The sequence below is a fragment of the Monodon monoceros genome, unplaced genomic scaffold (genome assembly GCF_005190385.1).
Source record: "Monodon monoceros isolate NGI ecotype Baffin Bay Population unplaced genomic scaffold, NGI_Narwhal_1 Super_Scaffold_4, whole genome shotgun sequence".
NCBI lineage: Eukaryota > Metazoa > Chordata > Mammalia > Artiodactyla > Monodontidae > Monodon > Monodon monoceros.
Genome location: NW_021703781.1, coordinates 43,429,834 through 43,450,992, shown reverse-complemented (window position 1 = coordinate 43,450,992; position 21,159 = coordinate 43,429,834). Strand labels below are relative to the sequence as shown.

General features: G+C 37.3%; 1 protein-coding gene across 2 annotated transcripts in view; it reads left to right on the top strand.

Moving 5' to 3' along the window:
- Nucleotides 1-21,159, top strand: part of PRKG1 (protein kinase cGMP-dependent 1) — a 1,179,082-nt gene that overhangs the window by 132,304 nt on the left and 1,025,619 nt on the right. The gene's annotated exons all lie outside the window — the stretch shown is intronic.

The following is a 21,159-nucleotide window of genomic DNA, read 5'->3' as shown; positions in this document are numbered from 1 at the left end:
GACATAAAGCTTTCTGTGACTTTTATCTCCCTACTCCCTCATTTAGAATCTAATTTAAAGTGAACTCATATAAAGATGCAGACGTAGAGAATGGACTTGAGGACACGGGGAGAGGGAAGGGTAAGCTGGGACGACGTGAGAGAGTGGCATGGACTTATATATACTACCAAATGTAAAATAGAGAGCTAGTGGGAAGCAGCTGCATAGCACAGGGAGATCAGCTCAGTGCTTTGTAACCACCTAGAGGGGTGGGATAGGGAGGGTGGGAGGGAGATGCAAGAGGGAGGAGATATGGGGATATATGTATACGTATAGCTGATTCACTTTGTTATAAAGCAGTAACTAACACCATTGCAAAGCAATTATACTCCAGTAAAGCTGTTAAATAAATAAATAAATTGAACTCATAAGAAAACAAAACTTAAGAATTCAGTTTTGAAATGTCTTAACGATCTCAAAACTAAATTCAGAATTTTGGTGTTACTCAATTGATTCTTACATCTGCCACGATCAGAAATCTGAATTGCATTCTCATTGCTTCTAGGTTTAAAAGTTACTTGTACTTTTAAAGACTTCAGTAAAAAGGAGGTTTAATATGCCAGATGGAAATATTTGCAAATTAATACACTTCTTGAAAAGTGTAAAATCTGTGTGCAAATGTGGGTGTAGTTTTGTCACCTAGATTCTGGCAACCTATATTCTGATCCTGGTTATAAGCATTAAGTCTGATTTTATCAGCTTCCTCATTTTTAAAACCAGGGGTTGAGTCACTAACCAATGATTTCTTATACTTGGAAATCTTTTGATCCATTGTGACATATAGTAGACTTGAAAATGCTTTACAAAGACACTGAACACTCTGTGTTACTGTACACTGCACTGGGAATGTGGAAAGTTGACCACATATGGCAGGATACTAATGGAGAAAATGATAGTGAATGTCAGTCTTTTGTAGTTCCTCTTCTGTCACATACTTGATTGAATGTTAATCTGTAGACGTCCTATAGAGCTCTTTCTAGAACAGAAGTATATATTTTTAATTTCTTTCCTTTATTAGATATTTAAATAGCATTACAGTTATATCTCTGAACTATACTCGGGTCTTATTTAACATCTGGAATGACATATCACTTCCCCCAGAGTCTGTAATATTTATTATACTATCACCCTGAAATCTTGGTTCATAAATTATTGTAAACAGTATTGCTAATTTTAGAAAAGTAAATATCTCTCAATAACCAATGTCTACACAGTTCAGAGACTCCTTTGAGGAATGATGGAATTGATGAAGAATTTGGATTTAACAGCAATTTAAAAAACTCATTTATTCAACAAATATTTTCTTACCAGACATTAATTTCTTGACCATGTTGGGTTTATGGATTACTGAGGTGAGGTGAGATATTGAACAAGAAATTTCAAGTATGATGAATTTTAGAAAAGGAGAAGTAAAGGATGCTGTGGGAACCTGAAAGAGGGTGAATTCATCTAGTTTGAAGGGATGGATCAGCAGAAAATGGCTGGGGAAGATTTTTGCAGGGACATTTAGCAGAGATCTGAAGAACAGGCAGATAATGAGACCAACAAAGATTTGGGGAAACTGTTATGAGCAGAGGGAATGACTTATTTGTAGTTTTTAAAGCAAGAGAAAGTATCTTTTTTAAGAAGTTAAAAGAGGACTAGTATAGTTGTAGTGCAAGTCCAAAAAGGAAAATGGAGCATGAGGGAGGCCAGAACTTGAGTGGGTTTGAAAGTGAATGTAAGGATGTTGGTCTTATTTAAGGGAAGTTATTTATAGTTTTTAAGAAGGGGTAGGACAGAAACCAAAGAATATAATCAGAGTTGTATTTTTTATAACTTTTTATTTTGTAATAGTTTAAGATTCACAAGAATTTGCAAAAATAGTGTAGAGGGTGTTTGTGTCCTTTCTACCCAGTTTCTCCTACTGCTACTATGTTATAAAACCACAGTATAGTGTAAAAACCAGGACATTTATGTCGGTGCAGTGTCACTGACTCAGGCATAAACCTTATTTGGATTCAACAACTTTTACATGCAGATTTCTGTTTTGTTTTTTGTTTTTAAAAGATTACTACAATGTGCAGAAAAGACAGGAAGGGATTAAGTATGGATGCAAGAGACCAGTTTGGGGATTAAGATGCAAAGTTTAGTTTAGATGATAGATAAAGATGCCTTAAACTAAAAGTGGCCTGGAGATGACTGGAAGTAGATACATTCAAGAAAAAATTAAGAGGTAGAAATGATCAATGTTCAAGAAAAAATTAAGAGGTAGAAATGATCAATGTGTCTTGGTGATTGGACATTGAATGTTAGGGAGGGGATAAGGTCAAAAATGACCTCTAGATTTCTATTTTGAGCAACTGGGTGGGTGGTAATGCTACTAGGCAAGGTTGAGAATCCTACAGGAGAAGCAGATTGGTTGGGAAGGAAGATGCATTCAGTGGTGACCATGGTGAGTGTGAGGTACTTAGGCAGACAAGAAGCCTTTCAGCTGGAGCTCTAGAAAGAAGTCTGGTGTGAGATATAGATTTAGGCCTTGTCAGCATATAGATAGTAATTTCAGTATGATTATCTAAGAAGAGTATGTTACATTAAAAGAGAAAAAAGGCTGAGAATAGAACTCCAGGAACTATAAATGTTAAGTGGGTTGGCAAGAAGGAGCTGGTAAAGAGACTGAGAAAGAATAGCAGAGAAAGAGACAGGGGGAGGGGGTGGGGGAGGGGGAGGGAGAGAGAAGGGAGAGAAAAACTGGACAGATAGGAAAAATTAGTAGATTGCATCATATAAGCCAAGGAAAGAGAGTATTTCAGAGAATAAATATCCTGGTGACCTCTGTCTCTTTGTTCTGACTTCATGTAAAGTCATACTTGAGAAGTTTCTTATGATTCTCTACATGTGCCATTTCTTTTATTTTTAAGGTTTAGTATTTATGGTTTTGCAAACTGGACTTCGAGATAAAGTGTGATATTTTCTGCCACATTTTTTATGTCTTACAAAATATTATTTTGAATTGATGATACTTGAGAGAAAAAAACTGGTAAAAATGCATTAAAGCTTAGGTTTCATAAAATCAAAAATATTTTTACCTGTGAACACGTAGTTAAGATATATTTCACGGGCTGTGACATGTGTATGATAGTGCATACATCAAACACCCAGGTCATACCCCTAGGCCAACTGAAATCAAATTTTTGGGTGGGTCCTGAGTATCTTTACAAAATCTCCCTGATTGACTCTAATGCCCAATGTGGGTAGAGAATGGTCAGAACATGGAAATACTCTGATAATATTAAGTGAGAGTGTTCTATATAATGACTTAGAGAAAGATATGACCTAACAGAAACCTTGTTGGTTACCACTATTAGGAAGAGTGTGCTACATAAGTTTCTCTGAAAGAGAAGTGGCAGCAGGTAAAGAAATAGAAGATGAGAAATTTGGAGTTAACACACTGAATTGGGAAGTGCTCATCACAAATCCCAAAGAGGATTCAAGGGTGGAGTTAGTGAGGCAGGGGTTTGATTTATAGTAGATTTATGCTATGACAAACTGAGTGACAAGTTCAGAATAACCAGCTGGAATAACATCTCTTAGGACCATTTAATATTACATGGAGATAAAAGGCCATACTCATTTAAGTAAGAGCTAGCTGAAAGCTGAGCTAAGGCTTTAAGCTAAGGAATGATGCAAGGAGAGGTTGGTGATTAAACGTTGTGAGAGGAAACACCTTTGGGTTTTGCTAAAGGGATGATGGGGGACTATAAAAATTGAAAGCTACTTTTGGAACTTCAGTAGGAAAGGAGGTGACATATTGGTGGTTCCTGTAATATACTATGGAAGTTGATAGTGGGTGTGTCAGGGAGAGGGTAAGAAAACTGTATGCTAAGTTTTTTGTAAGAGAAATAGAGCATCTGGTTCCATGATGTTTCAGCAGAATTTCAAGTGGATATGAATTGAATATAGATAAACAGGTAGCTTAGCGTGTCCCAAAAGGTGGGTTAAAATTAAAATTATAACTAAAAGTACATACTTTGTATTTATATATGTACTCCCCACCATGTTTTCAAAAGAATTTAAGGTAGTTAAGAAGCTGGATTTAATGGCTAAGATTATCCATGAATGTGAGGAATAAATAATAAACATGATAGTAACTAAAGAGTCAAAAGTGAAGTGAAATGAGGTATTCATTTTATTAACTATGAGCAAAAGCTTTGCTTTATTGACATTTAGAACTCCCCGCTACTGTATTCAGTACAGAAACCTTAACGATCTTCATGGTGCAGTCATTTCTCTGAATGGTGTTTACAGGACAATTCTAAGCTTAGGAAATAAATGGAGGGGAGGGTAATGAGGCTTATATGATGTCACATGAGTCAACATATGATTAATACTGAGTCATTTTCATTTTCTCTCTTGCCTGCCTTACTGCTTAATGGCTTTTTGTATATTTCCTCCATACTAAGGAATCCTTCTCACTCCAAAGATGGCAGTCTGATTTTGATTTAATTCCTATTGATTGCCATTTGCTTTGATACATGAGGAGGAATCCAGCCTCTTAAACTATTCAGGATTTTTTTTTAAACTAATGTGATCTCCTCTCTGTGTAACCTTACCACAGCAAACTTTGCAGACTTAGTATATATGTAGAATGTGTGGTATTTGTGTGGTATGTGTTGTTTTTTAAATGTGAAGGATGACAGTCAATTTCACTGGCTTTCTTTCAAGTACTTCTGTTTCCAAGCAAGTATCAGTTGCTGTGATACATTTACACTTAAAGTAATCTGAGGAATAAAGCCATAGTTGAGTATTTTCAAGTGATTTTTGAAAAAATTTAGCACAATGGAGAGCTGTGCTTATTGTTGCTAAATTAAATCACAATGTTCGTTTATAACAATAATTGAATCATGTCAGAGGTAGAAAGGTCAATGATTTAAAACTAATCATATTGAAAAGAATATATATGTATATGTATAACTGAATCACTTTGCTGTATGCCAGAAACTATAGTTGATTGTAAGTCAACTATACTTCAATAAAAATAAAATAAATTGAAACTACTCATATTGGAAAATATGCCTCTGATAAGAATCAAAAATTAGCCATTCCTTCTCCCTGAAGCACTTCCTTCCATTACCTGCCTGACCAACACTTCCCCATTTCTGGTATTTTTCATTCTCCTTTGTGAACTACTCTCCTTCAACCCCACCCCTAGGTTTGTTTGGTCCCCAGGAACTTGTAACTTCCCCTACTTTGACCCATCTCAGTGAACATTCAGTTGCTTAAGCTGGAAACCTATGATGGTTCCCTTTCTCTCCTCCCCACATGTCAATCTACCAGTAAGTCCCATAACTTCCACTTGCAAAATATACTTTCCATTTATTCACACTTCTGTCCATCTCTTCTCTCTCTCTCTTAACTTAAGCCATTGTATGTCTTGTGTGAAAATAGTGCACAGCATCTTTCCTGACCTTTCTTTCCCTTCTCCTTCCACTTGCAATTGCCCCAGTTTATTCACTGAAATCTTACGTGGTCCTTTTAAGACATAAATCAGACAATGTCACTCACTAGCCTTGTTTCACCCTGTGAACAGCTTTCTGTTTCACTAGGAGTCCAGTTCCTTCCCACAGTCTGCAAGGCCCTGTCTCAGCCAGCTCCAGCTCCCGTCTCCAAATTCCTCTCCAGCCATCCCTCAGTCAAAAGGCTCTAACTGCCTTTTCCAAAGTGAGCCTGAAAACACTGTGTTCCTCCTGCTTCAAGTGCCCTTCTCTTAGATCTCCTCTAGGGTGGTTCATCTCATCCTTCAGTCTCAGCCTGAGTGTTACATTTTCAGACAAGTCTTTCAGATCTCAAATAGATCTTCCCCTTGATTCTACATTCAGCACCCATCTTGTAATGTTCCAAATATTTTCTCTATTTTAACAGTGTTATTTGTTTGTTTACCTCTGTGTTATCTGGCTTCTACTGCTAGAATCTGAGCTGTGTTTCAGTTACCCGTGTGCACTCAATGCCATACAGGAAGCACTCAAGAAATGCTTGTTGAAGGAAAGAATGAATGAAAAATGTAAGGGTCAGGCTGAGCAGACTACTGTATAAAGACTAGCTTGTACGTCTGGAGCAGCATGGTCCTTTTTTTTTTTAAGGCTGGAAATGAAATAACTAGTAACATTCATTACCAATCAAACATGTATTTGCACAGAAGATATACTTACAGGAATTGTTCAAATATAAAATCACAGTTAAGAATAGAATCACTGCTGATCAGACACATCAATCACTTTTTCAATGGTATAATTCATTTAAAAAATTCCCTCATCTTCATGATTATGTAAAAGACATGCTTTAAAAATTTTTTTCTTTTATTAATATTTTTACTGAAGTATAGCTGATTTACAATGTTGTGTTAATTTCTGCTGTACAGAAAAGTGATTCAATTATACATATATATGCATTCTTTTTAAATATTCTTTTCCATTATGGTTATCATAGAATATTAAATATAGTTGTCTGTGCTATACAGTAGGACCTTGCTGTTTATGCATTCTCTATATAACAGCTTACATCTGCTAACCCCAACCTCCCACTCCATCCCTCCCCCAACCCCTTCCCCAATGGCAACCACCAGACTCTTCGCTCTGTCCACGATTCTGTTTCTGTTTCGTAGATAGGTTAATTTGTATCATATTTTAGACCTCACATAAAAGTGATATCATATGGTAAATTTGTATCATATTTTAGACCTCACATATAAGTGATATCATATGGTATTTGTCTTTCTCTTTCTGACTTACTTCACTTATTATCTCTAGTTGCATGCATATTGTCACAAATGGCATTATTTTACTTCTTTTTATGGCTGAATAGTATTCCATTGTATATATGTACCACGTCTTCTTTATCCATTCATCTGTCGATGAACATTTAGGTTCTTTCCATGTCTTGGCTATTGTGAATAGTTGGAGCAGCATGCTCTTGAAGAAGGATGTGGGGTGGAAGTTAAGTGTTCTATCAACCATTTTTCTAACTAGCATGAATGCTTCTCTTCTGGAAATTTTTACTAAGAAGAAAAGGTGAGATAACGTGTCCAAAGGACCTCAAAGAAAAATACTCAAAAGACTTTCTCCTGAGCAGCTCTCCATGTACCTAGACTCTATCCGTGAGGAAAGTTAAGAGTGACATTGTGGATTACCTCCCCCTCTTCACATCTCTTTATCCTTCTGCCAGCCTTCCTCATTGATTTCAGAGATTGACAAAAATGTGGAAAACATGGAAGGGCTGTGTGCAGAGTGTTTGCACAACAATCCCTGCATCTTTAATAGCACATTCACATCTGTGAGTAGGTTATAACCCAACCACTCCAGGAAACAGTCCCCTGAAATCCTGGGAGCCACTGACCCAGAAATACTCTGGAAGCACTGCATCCTGTTGGTCCTCTGAACCCTTTTGTTCCATCTCATTGCCACAGCTTGAAGAGCCATTGTCTTGGGCTTAGCTCTGCCTTAAATGCCTTTGGCTTAATTCTTTAAGCTATTTATCTCTAGCCCCACTTTTACTTGGTACCCTACAACCTCAGGGACCAACTCTTCTCCATTCTGTAGCCTGGCTCTGTCTTCCGGAACCTTGACCTGCCAAAGCCCTTGAGTTCCCCTTTTGAGTGGCTCGAGGCATTCAGACAGTGTTAGGTCATGTACCTGCAAATATGTTGTTTGCAATTCAAGTGCACTTTGTGTTAATGAACCTCATGTCTTCTGCATTTATTTATTATATTCATCTCCTTGGCTTCATGGTCTGCCTGAACCTCTTTATGGTTTCCCTGTTTCTTTTGTCCTTCTCTCACTGATGGTTGTGAGCTTATTTCACAATGGATGCATTTTCAGGACTGATTTTGCAGATTTGTAGGTATGGTTTACTGCCATAAATACTGCACTCATGTCAGCAGCAACTACAGGTCACTTTTAAAATCACGTGGGGACCCTGAACCAAGATGGCAGAGTAGAAGGACGTGCTCTCACTCCCTCTTGCGAGAACACCAGAATCACAACTAGCTGCTGGACAGTCATCGACAGGAAGACACTGGAGCTCACCAAAAATATACCCCACATCCAAAGACAAAGGAGAAGCCACAATGAGATGGCAGGAGGGGCACAATCACAGTAAAATCAAATCCCGTAACTGCTGGGTGGGTGACTCACAGACTGGAGAACACTTATACCATAGAAGTCCACTCACTGGAGTGAAGGTTCTGAGCCCCACGTCAGGCTTCCCAACCTGGGGGTCCAGCAACGGGAGGAGGAATTCCTAGAGAATCAGACTTTGAAGCCTAGTGGAATTAGATTGCAGGACTTTGACAGGACTGGGGGAAACAGAGACTCCACTCTTGGAGGGCACACACTAAGTGGTGTGCGCATTGGGACCAAGGGGAAGGAGCAGTGACCCCAGGGGAGACAGAACCAGACCTACCTGCTAGTGTTGGAGGGTCTCCTGCAGAGGTGGGTGGTGGCTGTGGCTCATCCTGGGGACAAGGACACTGGCAGGAGAAGTTCTGGGAAGTACTCCTTGGTGTGAGCCCTCACAGTCTGCCATTAGCCCCACCAAAGAGCTGTAGTCTCCAGTGCTGGGTCGGCTCAGGCCAAAGAACCAACAGGGAGGGAACTCAGCCCCACCCATCAGCAGACAAGTAGATTAAAGTTTTACTCAGCTCTGCCCACTAGAGCAACAGTCAGCTCTACCCACCACCAGTCCTTCCCATCAGGAAACTAGCAAAAGCCTCTTAGATAGCCTCATCCACCAGAGGACAGACAACAGAAGCAAGAAGAACTACAATTCTGCAGCCTGTGGAACAAAAACCACATTCACAGAAAGATAGACAACATGAAAAGGCAGACGGCTATGTACCAGATGAAGGAACAAGATACAACCCCAGAAAAACAACTAAATGAAGTGGAGATAGGCAACATTCCAGAAAAAGGATTCAGAATAATGATAGTGAAGATGATCCAGGACCTCGGAAAAAGAATGGAGGCAAAGATCGAGAAGATGCAAGAAATGTTTAACAAAGACCTAGAAGAATTAAAGAACAAACAAACAGAGATGAACAATACAATAACTGAATGGAAAATTACACTAGAAGGAATCAATAGCAGAATAACTGAGGCAGAAGAATGGATAAGTGACCTGGAAGACAGAATGGTGGAATTCACTGCTGCGGAACAGAATAAACAAAAAAGAATGAAAAGAAATGAAGACAGCCTAAGAGACCTCTGGGACAACATTAAATGCAACAACATTTGCATTGTAGGGGTCCCAGAAGGAAAAGAGAGAGAGAAAGGACCAGAGAAAATATTTGAAGAGATCATAGTCAAAAACTTCCCTAACATGGGAAAGGAAATAGCCACCCAAGTCTAGGAAGCACAGCGAGTCCCATATAGGATAAACTGAAGGAGAAACACGTTGAGACACATAGTAATCAAATTGGAAAAAATTAAAGACAAAGAAAAATTATTGAAAACAGCAAGAGAAAAATGACAAATAACATACAAGGGAACTCCCATAAGGTTAAGAGCTGAATTCTCAGCAGAAACTCTACAAGTCAGAAGGGAGTGGCATGATATACTTAAAGTGATGAAAGGGGAGAACCTACAACCAAGATTACTCTACCTGGCAAGGATTTCATTCAGCTTTGACGGAGAAATCAAAAGCTTTACACACAAGCAAAAGCTAAGAGAATTCAGCACCGTGAAACCAGCTCTACAACAGATGCTAAAGGAACTTCTCTAAGTGGGAAACACAAGAGAAGAAAAGGACCTACAAAAACAAACCCAAAGCAATTAAGAAAATGGTCATAGGAACATACATATCAATAATTACCTTAAATGTGAATGGATTAAATGCTCCAACCAAAAGACACAGGCTTGCTGAATGGATACAAAAACAAGACCCATATATATGCTGTCTACAAGAGACCCACTTCAGACCTAGGGACACATACAGACTGAAAGTGAGGGGATGGAAAAAGATACTCCATGCAAATGGAAATCAAAAGAAAGCTGCAGTAGAAATATTCATATCAGATAAAATACACTTTAAAAAAAAGAATGTTACAAGAGACAAGGAAGTATACTACATAATGACCAAGGGATCAATCCAAGAAGAAGATATAACAATTATAAATATATATGCACCCAACACAGGAGCACCTCAATACACATGGCAACTGCTAACAGCTCTAAAAGAGGAAATCGACAGTAACACCATAATAGTGGGGGACTTACCCCTCACTTACACCAATGAACAGATCATCCAAAATGAAAATAAATAAGGAAACAAGCTTTAAATTACACAATAGACCAGATAGATTTAATTGATATTTATAGGACATTCCATCCAAAACCAGCAGATTACACTTTCTTCTCAAGTGCGCACGGAACATTCTCCAGGAGAGATCACATCTTGGGTCACAAATCAAGCCTCAGTAAATTTAAGAAAATTGAAATCATATCAAGCATCTTTTCTGACCACAATGCTATGAGATTAGAAATGACTTACAGGGAAAAAAACGTAAAAAACACAAACACAAGGAGGCTAAATAATACGTTACTAAATAACCAATAGATCACTGAAGAAATCAAAGAGGAAATCAAAAAATACCTAGAGAAAAATGACAATGAGAATACGACAATCCAAAATCTCTGGGATGCAGCAAAAGCCATTCTAAGAGGGAGGTTTATAGCTATACAAGCCTACCTCAAGAAACAAGAAAAATCACAAATAAACAATCTAACATTACACCTAAAGGAACTAGAGAAAGAAGAACAAACAAAACCCAAAGTTAGCAGAAGGAAAGAAATCATAAACATCAGAGCAGAAATAAATGAAATAGAAACAAAGAAAACAATAGCAAAGGTCAATAAAAGTAAAAGCTGGTTCTTTGAGAAGATAAACAAAATTGATAAACCATTAGCCAGACTCATCAAGAAAAAGAGGGAGAGTACTTAAATCAATAAAATTAAAATTGAAAAAGAAGTTACAAAAGACACTGCAGAAACACAAATCATCCTAAGAGACTACGACAAGCAACTCTATGCCAATAAAATGGACAACGTGGAAGAAATGGACAAATTCTTAGAAAGGTGTAACCTTTCAAGACCGAACCAGGAAGAAATAGAAAATATGAACAGACCAATCACAAGTAATGAAATTGAAACTGTGTTGAAAAATCTTCCAAGAAACAGGAGTCCAGGACCAGAAGGCTTCACAGGTGAATTCTATCAAACATTTAGAGCAGAGCTAACACCCATCCTTCTCAAACTCTTCCAAAAAATTGCAGAGGAAGGAACACTCCCAAACTCATTCTATTAGGCTAACATCACCCTGATACCAAAATCAGACAAAGATACTAAAAAAAAAATAAAATTACAGTCCAATATCACTGATGAATATAGATGCAAAATCCTCAACAAAGTACTAGCAAACAGAATCCAACAACACAATAAAAGGATCATACACCATGATCAAGTAGGATTTATCCCAGGGATGCAAGGATTCTTCAATATACGCAAATCAATCAATGTGATGCACCATATTAACAAATTGAAGAAGAAAAACCATATGATCGGGCTTCCCTGGTGGCGCAGTGGTTGAGAATCCACCTGCCGAAGCAGGGGACATGTGTTCGTGCCCCGGTCCAGGAAGGTCCCACATGCCGTGGAGCGGCTAGGCCCGTGAGCCGTGGCCGCTGAGCCTGCGCGTCCGGAGCCTGTGCTCCGCAATGGGAGAGGCCACAACAGTGAGAGGCCCGCGTACCACAAAAAAAAACAAAACAAACAAAAAAAAACATATGATCATCTCAATAGATGCAGAAAAAGCTTTTGACAATATTCAACACCCATTTATGACAAAAACTCTCCAGAAATTGGGCATAGAAGGAACCTACCTCAACATAATAAAGGCCATATATGACAAACCCACAGCAAACATCATAGTCAGTGGCGAAAAGCTGAGAGCATTTCCTGTAAGATCAGGAAAAGACAAGGATGTCTTTTAATCTATTTAATCTATGTCTATTAATCAACATAGTTTTGGAAGTCCTAGCCACGGCAATCACAGAAGAAAAAAAAATAAAAGGAATACAAATTGGAAAAGAAAAGGTAAAAATGTCACTGTTTGCAGATGACATGATACTATATATAGAGAATCCTATATATATGCCACCAGAAAACTACCAGAGCTAATCAATGAATTTGATAAAGTTGCAGGATGCACAATTAATGCACAGAAATCTCTTGCATTCCTCTACACTAATGATGAAAAATCTGAAAGAGAAATTAAGGAAACACTCCCATTTACCTCTGCAACAAAAATAATAAAATACCTAGGAATAAACCTACTTAGGGAGACAAAAGACCTTTATGCAGAAAACTGTAAGACACTGATGAAAGAAATTAAAGACGATACCAACAGATGGAGAGATATACCATGTTCTTGGATTGGAAGAATCAATATTGTGAAAATGACTGTACTACCCAAAGCAATCTACTGATTCAATGCAATCCCTATCAAGTAACCAGTGGCATTATTTATGGAACTAGAACAAAAATTCTTAAAATTTATATAGAGACACAGAAGACCCCGAATAGCCAAAGCAGTCTTGAGGGAAAATAATGGAGCTGGAGGAATCAGACTCTCTGACTTCACACTATACTACAAAGGTACAGTAATCAAGACAATATGGAACTGGCACAGAAACAGAAACATAGATCAATGAAACAAGAGAGAAAGCCCAGAGATAAACCCATGCACCTATGGTCAACTAATCTATGACAAAGGAGGCAAGCATATCCAATGGGGAAAAGACAGCCTCTTCAATAAGTGGTGCTGGGAAAACTGGACAGCTACATATAAAAGAATGAAATTAGAATAAAAATTTTTTAAAAAGAACAACAACAAAAAATTAGAACACTCCCTAACACCATACACAAAAATAAACTCAAAATGGATTAGAGACCTAAATGTAAGACCGGACATTATAAAACTCTTAGAGGAAAACATAGAAAGAACACTCTTTGACATAAATCACAGCAAGATCTTTTTTGATCCACCTCCTAGAGTAATGGAAATAAAAACAAAAATAAACAAATGGGACCTAATGAAACTTAGAAGCTTTTGCACAGCAAAGGAAACCGTAAACAAGACAAAAAGACAACCCTCAGAATGGGAGAAAATACTTGCAAATGAATCAACAGACAAAGGATTAATCTCCAAAATATATAAACAGCTCATGCAGCTCAATATTATAAAAACAAACAACCCAATGCAAAAATGGGCAGAAGACCTAAATAGACATTTCTCCAAAGAAGACATACAGATGGCCAAGAAGCAAATGAAAAGCTGCTCAACATCACTAGCTACTAGAGAAATGCAAATCAAAACTATAATGAGGTATCACCTCACACCTGTTAGAATGGGTATCATTAGAAAATCTACAAACAACAAATGCTGGAGAGGGTGTGGAGAAAAGGGAACTCTCCCGCACTGTTTGTGGGAGTGTAAATTGATACAGCCTCTATGGAGAACAGTATGGAGGTTCCTTAAAAACCCAAAAATAGAATTACCATATGACCCAGCAATCCCACTACTGGGCATATACCCTGAGAAAACCATAATTCAAAAAGATACATGCACCCCAGTGTTCATTGCAGCACTATTTACAATAGCCAGGTCATGGAAGCAACCTAAATGCCCACCGACAGATGAATGGATAAAGAAGATATGGTACATATATACAATGGAATATTACTCAGCCATAAAAAGGAACGAAATTGGTTCATTTGTTGAGACATGGATGGATCTAGAAACTGTCATACAGAGTGAAGTAAGTCAGAAAGAGAAAAACAAATGTCGTATATTAACGCATGTATGTGGAACCTAGAAAAATGGTACAGATGAACTGGTTTGCAGGGCAGAAGTTGAGACAGATGTAGAGAATAAATGTATGGACATCAAGGGGGGAAAGCGGTGGGGGTGGTGGTGGTGATGGTGTGATGAATTGGGCAATTGGGATTGACATGTATACACTGATGTGTATAAAATTGATTACTAATGATAATCTGCTGTTTAAACAAATTAATAAAATTCAAAAATGAAAAGAAATTACATTATACAATTAGCCTGTGATCTACTTTTCACTTAAGTATATATCATGGTAATTTTTTTTATTTTTTATTTTTTTTATTTTTTTGGTTCACGGGCCTCTCACTGCTGTGGCCTCTCCCGTTGCGGAGCACAGGCTCCGGACGCGCAGGCTCAGCGGCCATGGCTCACGGGCCCAGCTGCTCCACGGCATGTGGGATCTTCCCGGACCGGGGCACGAACCCGTGTCCCCTGCATCGGCAGGCAGACTCTCCACCACTGCGCCACCAGGGAAGCCCCTACCATGGTCATTTTTACAAATAATATTGATCCATTCTCAATAGCAGTCCAAAATTTCATAGTACAAATTTGCTATAAATTATTCAATCACTCCCCTATTTGTGAACATCCAGGTTGTTTGTAGTGATTATTCTATTGTCAATAATATTACCATAAATGTCTCTGTAGATATACTTTTAGAAACCAGTGCTTTACCTTTGTGGGATGTATTCCTCAAAGTAGGATCATAGGATCAAAGTGCATGCTCGTTAAAACTGCTAACAAACTAAATTTCCAACAGTAGGAGTTTGATTAGTGCACATCTCACACAAAGGAACATTCCTTACAAATAATGACAAATTTCTATTGGTTTTGAAAAGTGTTTGTTAGAAACTATTTAGAGAAAAGCCATGTTATATAGTATTACCCTGTTTTGTAAAAATATGTGCATAGAATAAAAGACTTTAAGAACACTGAAAAAAATCACTTTGTGGATAATTATTGTTGTATTTTAAACCCATCAATCACTTTTGCTTGTATTTATGTGCATTGGTTAAATTTGAACCTAGAATTGTCATGTTGGAAATACAATAAATATTAACTATTTGCCCCTGAAAGGGACAGATCATTAAAGGGCAGCATGGTACAAGATGATAGATAGTGGATTCAAGTTATAAAATCACATTTATTTATCTTCCTTCTTCCCTTCCTCCCTTTTATCCTACCCCCTCTGTCTTCTTTAATAAAAATTTGAGATAGCTAACTCATTAGATCATAATGTATAATCCATTATACTAATGTTTTGTTAAATTTATAAATTCTCTATTTTAGATATCTATTAAAAATATCAATACATATATAGAAAGCATTTGATGTTTAGATTCTTATATTCAGACTTCTCAAATATATATATGTTACAGATCATTAATTATATTAGTTACAAAATGGTGACTTTGCAGTTTTTCTTGGAATATTATATTTTTTATCCTATAAGCATAATGAGAGCTTCCTTTTTATTTTGAATTCAAATACAGATATTCGCCCAAAGTAATAGTAAATTTTTGTGTACTTTTTCCCCCTCCATATGTATATCAAGTCCATCTGAGGCAGGGTTTGTAGGAAGGAAAGGAGAGAGAGAGAGAGAAAGGGTGTGTGCTCAAGATAGAGAGGAGAGAACAAACGTGTGAACACACTGGAATCAAAGCAAGTTGAATTACATTGCTGAATTCAAGAGGTGTTTCTATGTGAGGGCATATCTCTGTAAAAGCTACAAGACATGCTCAAACTTCTGTAATGTGAAGAATGAATTAGATCAGAAAGGGAATCGCTCTGAATGAACCATCACAGAATTTTTAAAACCATAGAATTATTGTCAAATGGCCAGAGTTCCCTGCTGATACTGGTGCAGTGGATTTGTTGAGTCTTTGTCCAAGAGAGTTTAAACATTAAAATGGCTAAAGATATGTGAAAGACAGAGAGACAGAGCCAAAGTGACAGAGAGACAAAGAGAAAAAAAGGCATCAAGAGACACAGAGAAAATATGAAAGTACGTGTAATGAAGGAAGGTCAGAACAGTGTTTATTTCATGCTCGTAGGCAGTAGACCTGAGTTCTGCTTTAATCTCTTACTTGAACTTGGCAGCATCTAGCCTGTTGTGTCTCTGTTTTCTTATCTGTCAAATAGGAATAATAGTAACGTCTGTTCTACCTACTGCACAGGTTTTCGGCAATAATAGAATGAATTGTTAGATGTGGAATTGTTTTGAAAGCATGAAATGCTCTCTGCAGATAAAAGGTCATACTATCCAAGCATAGCATTTTTACTTTTGCAGAATTAGAGTTAAGTGAGAAGAATATTTGCTTTTAGATTTTATAATTGGGATAATTTATTCAAATTATGAATATGTTAAGCATTGTGTTCTTATAAGTCAAACGGTTTAGTAGAGTGTGGCTCGGAAGTCAAACGGGTTGATCTTTAAATCTTGCATCTACTTGTCATGTACTGGCTGTGCAATATTGGGTAGACTCTATAACTGCTCTGAGCTTCAGTTCCATGATGGCAAACTTAGCAAGTCATTGTGAGATTTACATGAGGGGTGGCTTTTCATTGCAGAACGTGGAATAACCCCTTAATAAATATTAGTTGTAGTGGTATTAGTACTACTATTATGATGATGACTCATGTTGTCATTATTGGTTAATTTTTTCACTTTGGTTAAGAAGCCTTGAAACTTCAGAGCTTTCACAACTAGGGGCATGATTGTTTGGTTTTTAAATTTTAGTTATTTAAAATATTTTTCAGTATATATGCCATCTCCCTTCAGGCAGACTCAAAGTATAATGTATTGAATGTATTCTAATGTATTAAAGCCTAATGCAAACTAAGCTGTTTGAAGAAGAAATTGAACCAAGTTCATCAAAGTAGAAGATCTGCCTTCCTAAGACCTGTAGGTCACTGTAACAAGGCTAAATTTGGCTCTCATTTTCTGGAAGCATCACTAGAGGAAGTGATGAATGACCCAACTCATAATTTTCAGCCAAGAGAAAGTATACACATTTAGGGCTTGGGGGGTTGGTAGAGAAACATGTTATTTTCCTCATGCTGAATTCAGACAAATGTAAGGCAATTTAAAATGAAAGGTAATTTATCTCAGAGATTAAATCTGAAAAGCAACTGAATAAGATAATTTTTTTTAAATGATGTCTTTAATGATCAATTTTAAAATCAAGCCATTACAGTAATTGAAATGACAGTGCATAACAGATGCTGATGACGTGAGCTATTGGATTTCAAAGGACTAGACAAAACATCATGGCTCCCAATCTATGCCCCGCAGGCAGGGTCACCCTGGGTGATGAGGAACTTAATGGATGTTCATAGTGTGACCATGTTGACCTTATTGGGAACAAATGAATGCTAAGAGATCTCAATTGTTTGTGTGCTTTGAAAGATAAAAAAGAAATTGCTTTGAAATGTCGAGTTGAAATTTGACATATAAATATATGCCAAATGCTCTGTTTTTGTTTTGCAGTTTAGATCTTTAACTTCAAAAATAGAGTTAATTCATAATAGATCCAGCCACATGGTTCTTACATTCTGGAATGTAATGTGTGTAGTCTTATTCTCCCGGAATTCTTATGGTCATTATTCTCATGGAAAGCTGTTTACAGTTCGATGAAACCCCACAGTTCTTCTTCAGTGATATGAGAGAGGAGTTTATAGGACAGGAGTTTGATCTGGGCTCTTGTGGAGACTGCTCTATTTTGAGTTAGGCTCACTAGTGTGAAGTAACTGTTAAGTGCCTCTCTGGAGCACTGAATGACTGACTGCAGTAGTTGAATGGGAGACTTTCATATTGTTTTTTTTGGAAGTTGATAAACACCTACAAAGAGCAATATCTTCTTTTTCTTTCATTAATACAAGTTTGCTTCATTTGTTAACATGTAACTAGTGATTTCAAGAGCTACTTAGCATCGTTCCTAGTCAATGAGAATAAGATACGAGTATTAGTTAAAAAGAAGGCTTAAGTGATACATCAGTAAACAAATACTTTATGGGTTAGCCATCTTCTCCTGGACCCAAATCATTGTTTATCTTTAGAGTTATAATATCTAAATTTCATTTAGATACTCATCTATTTTAGTACTACAGAAAAAAAGTTAGAAGAGAAATGGCAACTGGAAATTATTTGCGACCCATGTAATAGACAAAAGATTAATATCATTGACCACCTAAGAACTATGTTGCTATCATATATTTTGTCCCAGTGATTCACATGTTTTGTATCATATACTGATTATAGGTGTGAATGCTGCAAGTAGTCTTGATTTCTTCATGACTTTTTGTGATAAGATTGGGATAGCTATAGCAGAGTTTGTTGATGTGAAAATTTCATCTGAAACCTGTTGAAAACTGATTTTCAGTTTTGAGGAAATATCTCAATTGGCCAATAGCTTTGCAGGATTAAATTTTATCTTTAAAAAATGTGGGCTGGTTGATATTTCTTAGCTCTGTACCTACAGAGTTTACTCAGGAAAGCTGTTAGGCTAGAAATAGGACCTACTGTTCGGGCAGAATCTCAACAGTTGGGGCAGTGAGAGGACTACACCATGAGTTTTTCTTATTTCTAGATGATTCATTGAATATTTCACAGTATGTAGATGGAGTTATCTTGCTACAGTGACTCCTGGAATTAGACACTTTTAAGGGGCCTTGCAATTACTGTATCTGCGTGAAAGAGCCATGAATTACCAATGGGGGTTTGGATTTCTGAGCTGCCAACTGAAGATACTATACTGTAGATTAAGGACCTTGAAAGTGCATTTACTGCTTCTCCTGACATTTGAGCCTAAGACTGACCTTTGAGAGCTAGAAAGATTTAGTGAGAGTTTTTTTCAGTCAAAAAGTTGATTATAGAAATTTCGTAAACCATTTTAAAATTGCTTTAGCTGATTTTCATTCTTAGTAATAATTTTGACTGTTTTTTAAAGTGCCTAGCCGTCTTTGTTGAATGAAGGGATCAGATATTAATTCTCACATTTCTGGCCATGGCTGTTTTGAGCATATTTACGATTGCTTGGGATGTGTTCAGGGGGAAACTAATCTAAAGAGAGGCTGTGGAGGGAGAGTGAATTGCTTTTAGGCCACTGGAGATAGCTGGAAATTGGAGATGAGACCATGTTCTCTTCTAACATGCAAGAGTTGCATGACAGTCGGTGATTTGAAGTTCAGGTAAATGTAAGAGTTGTGAGACAGTGGTTCCCGCGAGGTTCAGTTATAAGAACTCATTAATAGGATAATAAGTGATGCTTTTAGTATCTGTTAAGTGATGAAATATGACAGAAGCTTCTATGAACTCGGTAACATTTTAAAGTAAATTTATATTATTTATTCCTTATGTCAGGTATATTACCTTAAGTCATGCCTCTTCTTATAATCAACCCTTCACTGTATTCTTAAGGCTTTAGAATGAAATAAAACTCTTTTACCACAGCCTTCAAGACCGTATGAGACCTGATCCCTGCCTCCATTTGCAATGTCATTCTCCTTTCCCTTTCCTTCTAGCTCACCCTGTGCCTCAGCCACACAGGTCTCCTTCCTGAACCAATTGGACAGATCAAGTTCCTTCCAACCTCCGGACCTTTGTATGTGTCTTTTCTTTTCCCCAGAATGCTCTTCTCCGTGATCTTGGCTTGGTTGGATCCTATCATCATGCAGTCCTTAGCTCAGAGAAGCCTTCCTGACACTTTGGTCTGAAACAGCATTCCCCACTCTTTGAAATAACACTAGTGCTACATAGATATTGCAAGCTACTACATGATAACCACAATGTAGAATAGCCTTTTATTAATGTCGAGAAAACTAATGAGGCTCTGTTTATTAATAGTGAATAATGTCATCTCTCTTGTTAGAGAAGTAGCTGTATATTTCCCTATGCTCACCTCAAAATTGCCCATTTTTATCTAAGATTGTGTAGAAAGACAATTAGTCTTTGAATCTGTTCAGGAACTCTCTCTGCAATAAGTAAATGGGGAAGTGGGCTCTCCAATTCATTTTCTTAAAATTGAAATTTTGGAAGACCTGTTGCTAATCCTGCCATAAAGTTATCTGGGGATATTATACCACCTAATAAAATTTTTAAGGAAGGAAAGAACCATCATGTTAGTTTTAGCATTTGTAAATTAAGGCACACTAAATTCTTAGGGTGTTAGAAAAAGAATCTATATCTGATGCGTTGGAGCCAACGTACTGGCTCATATAAGAACTGCTTGTTAAATTTTCAGGAATTTTTTGCAAGCAGGTTGACTTTACATTAGTAGCTTGAAATTGGCTATAGTGGGAGTATTTATACCATGGAAATTGGCAAACACTACAAACCAGGGCTTTCTTTCTTTTTTTCCTGGAGAGCGCATTTAGCAGGGCACCATTATATATAGCCAATATTTCAGAGACTGACAATTGGATGATGACAAATCAATAGGGCCAACTCGAAATAACCAAGTCACCTTTACAGTTGTTTGCATTAGACTGTCACAAATTTGGGGCATGGAAGAAGTTGTTTTTGTTTTTTAAATAGATTATTTGTACACAGAAGCAGACAGGAAGGATAAAAAATCAAGGCATTTGCTTCTTACGCCTTTCAGGTCAGCCTGCTGAATTCTTGCAAAATGTTCTTAAGCTATATACTCGGGGTTAGGGCAGTTAACCACCTTCTGGAACTTGTGCTAGCAGCTTTCCTCAGCTCTCATACTGATAACACAGCTCAACTGATCGCATGTGTAGCATGATGTCTTAGTTACAGTGAGTGTGTTAGACTGTTTCTTTAGGGAAAGGATAAGATTCCAAGAAGAGTTAGGTGGAGGCTCTGATTGATTATGGTTTATTATGTTGGAGCAAGTGGACACTAATGAGAGTTGCCCTAAGATTTTGAGCCTTCAATTGGAAATGACTTAAAGGAAAATTACACGAAGAGGCAGGGCTTTAAATATTACTCACTGACAAGAACATCTTTGAGTTACATTACTCTGTGAAGGCAGAGAGGGATTATTTGGGATGTTTCAGAGGCAAATATCATTGGACAATATCTCTGTGAAGGGATATATGATAAGACGTAGGTCCTATATTTCTCAGTTTGTTTTAAAGTAACACAAAGGCATGTTTGAAAGCCTCCAGTTTGTTTCTTCAGGGACTTCAGATTGAATGTCCTCCATTTATAATGAAATTGGAGAAGTAAGAGCA